Genomic DNA, 7,481 nt, shown 5'->3' with positions numbered 1-7,481 from the left:
GACATGAAGGCTTTTATTGCCTGGAACAGGCTGCCGGAGGGCTAAAGTACTGCATGGGTCGCTGAGAGCCGCCAGACTCTCTGGAGTGCTCTGAGGTTCCTTTGTGGTAGGAAAATGAAGAATATTTGGGTCAGTGCTACCCCTGCTGTTCTTGCTTCACATTAAAACAGGACACTAAGCTAAATGGGTCGTGCTGGGTGACGTCATAGGTGGCTGCACAGGTGACAGGTGAAGAGCAGCCCCTGCCTTGTGCAGCTCCTCCTGCTGTCCCTGATGGCTCAGGAGCTGCTAGGGCAGGAGTGTGCAGCAGGCTTGTGCCGCTGCTGGGGATGTCACTGGAGGCTTTGTGTCAGTTCCAGCAGGAGCAGGCAGCTGGCTTGTTCTGGTGCTTGTGATGTCCCCTGTGCCTGAGCAGGAGATAGGGCAGAAGCAAGGTCCTGGCAGGTGGAGGTGCCTGTGATGTCCAGGGGGTTGAGGAAATGGGAGGCCAGGAGGCAGCCCCTGGGTTTGCAGCTGCTGCTGAGGTCCCAGGTGCCTGGGGAGTTGGGAGAGCAAGAGCTTGGAGCTGGGTTGTGCAGGGGCTTGGGATGGCCATGGTGGCTGAGGAGGTGTGAGGCCAGGGGCCAGCTGGGTCTTTGCCAAAGCCATGGTGATCTTCCTCTGTACCTGCATTACCACTACTCTGCCTGTCACACGCTGTATTTGATTTCTCTGCCTTTTCATGGATTTTCACCTGTCCTGATAAAATGACCATTTCTAAAGTCACCATTTCAGATGACAACTGCCCAGGCAAACGCCTTTTCCATCATTCTCCATGTTTCTCCTTCCTGTCCATTCAGACAACTCTCACCAGTGCAACTGCTTTGAGATTCAGCAACTAAAAGAATTTCAGTAGTCTAGTTTTCTCTCACCAGCTCTTTTATTAGGTTTATACCTACCTTTGTGTATGTATTGATCTAAGACATTTCTCATAGTATTATCCCTTGTCGAAAGGCAACCTCATTAGAGACACCTTGTACTTAGCACACGGTTGAGGAGTGTGTTTTATTGTTGATGAGACTTGGTCCTGCTTTCCTTTCCTTTCCTTGCCCATGGGAGAAGGCCTTCTGAGCCTGTGTGCAGGCAGTTCTCTAAGGAAAGCAGGTGGGAGATGGTGCAATGGAGATGTAACAGTTGTCTGCAGACTTGAGTGGAGAAGTCTGAGGTAAGACAGGATGCAAATCCCCGTTGAACAAAGACAGCAATGAGGAGGTAGAGGAGGTGAGGAGCAAAGCTGTCCGGACAGTGTCAGACCTCAAGGGACTGCTGTTCCTACCTGTCCAGACCTGCTGAGGAGACACTCTGCATCTATACCAATTACAGAATCCTACTATCACGTCTTCCTTAAACTGAAAATTGATTAAAAATACACTTTTAAATTAATTTTAATTAGGTGCACTTTTCAATTTTCCTCTGTAACTACATTCTGAAAGAGCTACAATTAGCTGTAGAAATCTCGAAGACTTGAAAAAATGAAAGGAAGAGAAATATCTCCTTAGGGCTTTATGTCTATTAATGAGCCCCATGGGGTATTTGGCCTTAAGTAAAGGAATCTCAGCTACTGAGAGGAAACTGAGCAAACTGTTCAAGTCGTCAAAGTCAGAAGCAAACCCCAAAGTCCCTTGAAGGACTGTTTGGCCCCAATGAGGGCCACTGCTGACAAAGCCTCCCCAGGGACTCGTTACAGCAGAGAACTGGAGGCTGTGCTTGCAGGTAGGCAAAGGTCCTGTGCAGGGGGCTGGAGTGCTGAGAAAACCCTGGCTTGGTTTCACCCAGCAGAAAGTCCAAACCCTGACCTCAGGCCCTGGGCAGGCAGATCCTGCCCCTCATATGGGGCTCAGGGCTCTTCCCGGGGGCAGTGGGGCATGAGTGGGAGCAGTGCCAAAGGCAGGGAAACTGGACAAGCCCTCCCGCCTTCCCCAAGCAACGGGGAAGGAGAAACGGAAAGTTCTGCCTGGGAGGCCTTGGTGGCAGAGGCCACTGCCATAGCCAAGGGGCCCAAGGCCTTGCTCCTGTTGGGCCTTTGAGCCTTGCCAGAGCCCTCGGCCATCTCTGCTGCAGGCTGTCCTGCACTCTGCCACGCCTGCACCTCTTCCCTTGCAGGCTGCACTCACCCATCTTGCTTTCCCACACAGCTCTGCCCTCAGCATTTCTAGACCTTTACAGATGTCTCTCCACCCTCACTGCCTGTTCCTTGAAACACAAAGCCATGGGCTGATCCAGACTCCCTCTGGGGGACCTCTTGCACCACAAGGCTGCCCTTTGAGGGAGAGTTCTTTTTCCTCACATGCAGTCTGAACCTTCCAAGCGGCACTTTGTGGAGGTTTCCTTCTCTTCCCACTACCCAGAAAAGCTCCATCATCTCTGGAACCACCCTTCAAGCAGTTATTATAGAGCCCTGGGCGTGCACTTCATCAGCCTAAAGAAGCCCAGGTCCCTCAGCCCTCCACACAGGCCCCAAACCCCATCCTGGCAGATCCCATCTAGAGCCTCTCCAGCTCCTGCCCATTCCTCCACAATAGAGCGCCCCACATGGAGACACACTAGTCCAGATGTGGCCACACCAGTGCTCAGTCAAGGGCCATGATAACTCCTGTCTGGCTGGCCATGATGCCCCTAATACAGCCCTGTGTGCAGCAGGCCTTATTCCTGGTCAGCATATGCCACTGGCTAATGCAGCATCCCTCATCATGCCCAGGCTCCTCTCCTCAAGGTCACAGAATCACAGAATCACAGAACAGTGGGGGTTGGAAGAGCCCTCTGGAGGCCCTGGCCACACTCTTCTTCACACACCCCAGGATACCACTGGTCTTTTTTGCCACAAGGGCACGTCTGGCTCATGGTTAACTTGCTGTCTACTACAATTCCCAGGTCTTCCTCTGCAGAGCTGCTCTCCAGCAGGTCAACCCCCAGCCTCTACTGGTGCAGGGGGTTATTCCTCCCCATGTGCAGGACCCTACTCTTGCCATTATTGAACCTCATGAAGTTCCTCCCTGCCCAGCTCTCCAGCCTGTCCAGGTCTCGCTGAATATCACACAAGGCACAGCCTTTGGGTTTGTCAGCCACTCCTCCCAGTTTAATTTCAACAGCAAGTTTTAGTTGTATATTTTAGCAAGTACTGCAGCAGATATCACCTAAATGAGAGTTTCAAAAAAATCTAGGCAAGTGCAACAATCATAGAATCATGGAATTGTGTTTTTTGAGAACCTCCAGGGATGGTGACTCCACCACTTCCCTGGGCAGCCTGTTCCAGTGTTTGAGAACTCTTTCAGGAAAGAAATCTTTCCTCATGTCCATTCTAATCTTCCCCTGGTGCTACCTGAGGCCATTTCCTCTTGTCCTATGACTTGTTACTTGGGAGAAGAGACTGACCCCCACCTCACTACAACCTCCTCTCAGGTAGTTGTAGAGAGCGATGAGGTCTCCCCTCAGCCTCCTCTTCTCTGGACTAAACAATCCCAGTTCTCTCAGCTGCTCCTCACAAGACCTGTTCTCCAGACCCTTCATCACCTTTGTTGCCCTTTTCTGGACACGCTCCAACGCCTCAATGTCTTTCTTGGAGTGAGGGGCACAAAACTGCACACAGAAGTTGAGGTGCGGCCTCACCAGTGCTGAGTACAGGGGCACGATCACCTCCCTGCTATTGCTGGCCACACCATTGCTGATACGGACCGTGATGCTGTTGGCCTTCTTGGCCACCTGGGCACACTGCTGGCTCACGTTCAGCCTCCTGTCGAGCAGTACACCCAGGTTCTTTTCTGCCGGGCAGCTTTCCACCCACTCATCCCCAGCCTGTTGCAGTGTGTGGTGTTTTTGTGACCCAAGTACAGGACTCGGCTGCTGGCCTTGTTGAACCTCATACAATTGTCCTCAGCCCATCGATCCAGCCAATCCAGGTCCCTCTGTGGAGCCTCTCTACCCTCAAGCAAATCAACACTCCCACCCAATTTAATGTCATCAGCAAACTCACTGAGGGAGCACTCAATCCCCTCATCCAGATCGTCGATAAAGATGTTAAACAAGACTGGCCCCAACACTGAGCCCTGGGAGACACGGCTTGTGACCAGTCACCATCTGGATTGAACTCTGTTCACCATCACCCTGTGCTTGACCGTCCAGCCAGTAACCTCACCCAACCTGAGCTACTTGTCATGACCAGTAACTCCACACAACACACCTTTCCTGTCCTGTGTAACCACCATACCAAATGGAAAAGAAGATATTGACGAACTCAGTTGACACTTCACGGACAATTTCATGGACATTTGAGAGGGGTGGCCCACAGTTAAAGCAGTGATAGCTGTCTGTAAACAGTATGATTGGAAGGGGGTGGTTGTATATGAAGGTCTTTTGGATAGTGTGGGACCTGAGTATGACAGAAATGGGATGGAATAACGGGTGGAGATTGGACTGGGCCTGGCTGGGCTGGACTTACTTCTCTTCATGAAAGCTCCCGTGGTGCTATGTCTCAGTCTTGTGACTAAAACCATGCTGAGAATACACAAATGTTCTAGCTGTTTCTGAAAAGTGTTTGAAAAGACTCAAGGCCAGCTCTGTTTCTGACTGTGTCACACCAGTGAATAAAGGGATGAGGGTGCAAGAGGTTGGGGGGAGAAACAAGAAGGCCATTGACCGCAAATGGTCACCTTAACCCGCAAGTATTCTTGCTTTTACTATCCTTTAGTCTTCCCCTGTCCCATAGAGGTTGATGAGGGATGTGAGCAAGCCACAGGGTAGTGCCTAATTTCTTGGGGTTGTTAATCCACAATACATACAAAACAAGGAAGAGCTGTCTAGGAAGGGAAATGTCAGGGGTGAGAAAGCAGAGTTGAGGATCCTGAGAAAATGGGCAGAAAGTAAAGAACAGGGCTTCTGGAGGCCCTGCTGAGGGACATCCCTAGAAGAACCCACGGCCTCCAGCCCTGAAGAGAAGACAAGTGCAAAGAGCTGTTTGATGCTGAAAGGATCTCCTCTTCATGACCCAGAATGTTCCACCTTGACATGCTGGAAGTCACATAAAGGTGGCAGGAGGCTGGCACGGTTGAGAAAGGAGCTGCTGGCTAAAACCAAGCATGAAGGGGAAGCCCAGAAAAGGTGGCAGCTGGCTGCCTTCCAGCCTCCTTGGTTCTGTGATTGTGGGAGGAGAGGGATACTCCAGAGCTCTTGGCAGCACTGCCCTCTTGCCAGGAGCTCCCTTCATCCTAAGCAGGCAAAGGCACGGTCAAGGTCGCTCTGATGGTGAGGAAACCTGGGGGTGTTCCATGAAGGCTACAGTCCTGAACTCCAGCCTCTGGGAAAGGAGAACAGGTCCCTCTCAGGCATTGCTCAGGCCTCTCCTGGGGACAGTCTGATCTGCAAGGTGCAATGGCAAGCGCAGGTGTGGGACACTGTAGGACATCCTGTGGTGGAGATGCTCAAGGGCTCTGGCAAGACAAAAAGCCCCCAAGAGAGCCGAGGTCTTTCTCCCTTTGGCTATGGCTGTTGTCTCAACCCCCAAGGCCTCCCAGATGACCCCTTCACCCTATGAAACTGGGACCTCAGTGCCTCCTCAGCCCACCCAGGACAAACCCAGAAGCACAGGACCTTGGCCCTGCCCTTGGCACTGCACATCCCCACGTCACCCTGCCCCAGGAAGAACCCTGAGGAACAGGTGAGGGACAGGGTCTGCCTTGCAGGGGCTGGGGAGTCAGGGCTTTCTTTTGGCTTGATGAAGCACACCAAGGTTTACTCAGCATCAGAGCCACCTTCACCTTACCTTTGCCTACCTGTCCTCACTGTCTCCAGTTTTCTTTTTTAACCAGCCCCCAGGGAGGCTTTGTCAGTGACGTCCCCCAGTGGAACCCATTAGTGCTCCAAGAAACTTTACAGTTCGCATCTGACTTTGACTCCTCGAGAGGTTTCCTCAACTTCCCGTCAGTGTCCGAGTTTCACGGACTTCGCACCAAAACCTTTAGAGAGATCATTAAAAAGTTCTTGGGCTGTTGCTCTGGTGCTAATCTGGGCTGGTCTCCTGGGACAGAGAGAGCTCCTAGCAAGCAGGCAGAGCTGCAGGGAGACAGGCACCAAGGAGAAAGGAGAGGGGCAGAGAGAGGTTGAAGGCAGGGGAGAGTGGGAGGATGGCAGAGAGCTCACTGGAGGAGAACTCTTCCCAGCCTCTGACACAGTAAGTCTCTGGGTGCAGGCTGATGTGTCGGTGGTTCCTTACAGGATCTGCTGAATGTGTGCAACCTCTGGGATCTGTCTGTGATGGAGAAGAGGAAGACGGGCTGCAGAGCAGGGCTTCCCTCCTGCAGTGTGAGAGGGACAGGGCATGACGGTTGCCTTCTCCTGGGCATGGCTGTGGGCTATGGACCTGGGCATGCAGCCTGCGGTGCCCAGAGCTGTCCTCCCAAACAGGTTGTCCTCACCCAGGGGGCTGTGACCTGGAGCAGGGACTCTGTCATCAGCCAGGATCAGCACTCAGCTTTCCCACTGAGCTCCTCATGGAGCTGTGGGGAGAAGCTGTGGGTGGAAGGGAGATTCCTAGCAGGGCAGGGCAAGGATCTTCTGCTGTTCAAAGGGTGCTGTGCTGCTCAGGACTTCTCACTGCTCCAGATCACCCCCAGAACAATGGCAGAGGCAGCTTCTCAAGAAACACATCAAGGCAGTGCTTACCTGAATGGGATGGAACCTGTGCTTTCAGTCTTCTACTCTTAATCACCTCAGGGGTGGAGGGAGGGTTTGGACATGGAAATTATTCTCTCCGTTTGGGAGAAGGCACTGAAACTCCAGATGTGTTTCACTTGGAGCATTCTAAATCCGGGAGTATCAAAAACAAACCACCTTTGGATTACAGGCCTTCCCAGCATCAACTCTCCATCCTCATCAGCAATGAACTCATGTTCCCATCAGAGCCTGGTGCCACGGAGGTGCCCCTGGGCAGTTCTTGGCTGCCAGGAGGTGTATGCAAGGCTGAGCTGCGTACACAGAGCATGGGATGGGGTCTGTGGGTACTGCCGGGGAGGAGATGTGGGGACAGAGAAAGAGTTCCTGACAGGGACAGCTCCAGGCAGCAGAGACCAGGGCAGAGAAAACTAGAAATGTCATGGCAGTGGGAATTCAGAAAGCTCCTGATCCAATACAGAGAGGTGCTTCTGAGCAAGCCTCCCTAGTCAGCTCTGCCCCACAGCAGACCCTCTGCCCTCAAGCTGAGGGGGGTCCAGGGCAGATGCTGTCTCTTCTGCAGCAAGAGCTGCAGTAGAGCAAAGGTGCATCTCTCCTGACACATAAACCTCTTCCTTCTGCAGAGAAAAGGGATTGAGAGCAACCGGCCTGGGATATCACCAAAGTGGAGGTGCTGTGCTCTGCTGTGTAAGGAGAAGGTTTTCCCATGTGCCAGCTGTCTTTCTTTCCTTTTCCCCATTTGCGGAAGGATCAGGGTATTGCTTTGTGTTTTTCTTCTT

Source organism: Leptosomus discolor, unplaced genomic scaffold (assembly GCF_034619465.1).
Source record: "Leptosomus discolor isolate bLepDis1 unplaced genomic scaffold, bLepDis1.hap2 HAP2_SCAFFOLD_35, whole genome shotgun sequence".
NCBI classification, from domain to species: Eukaryota; Metazoa; Chordata; class Aves; order Leptosomiformes; family Leptosomidae; genus Leptosomus; species Leptosomus discolor.
This window is presented reverse-complemented; position numbering follows the sequence as displayed.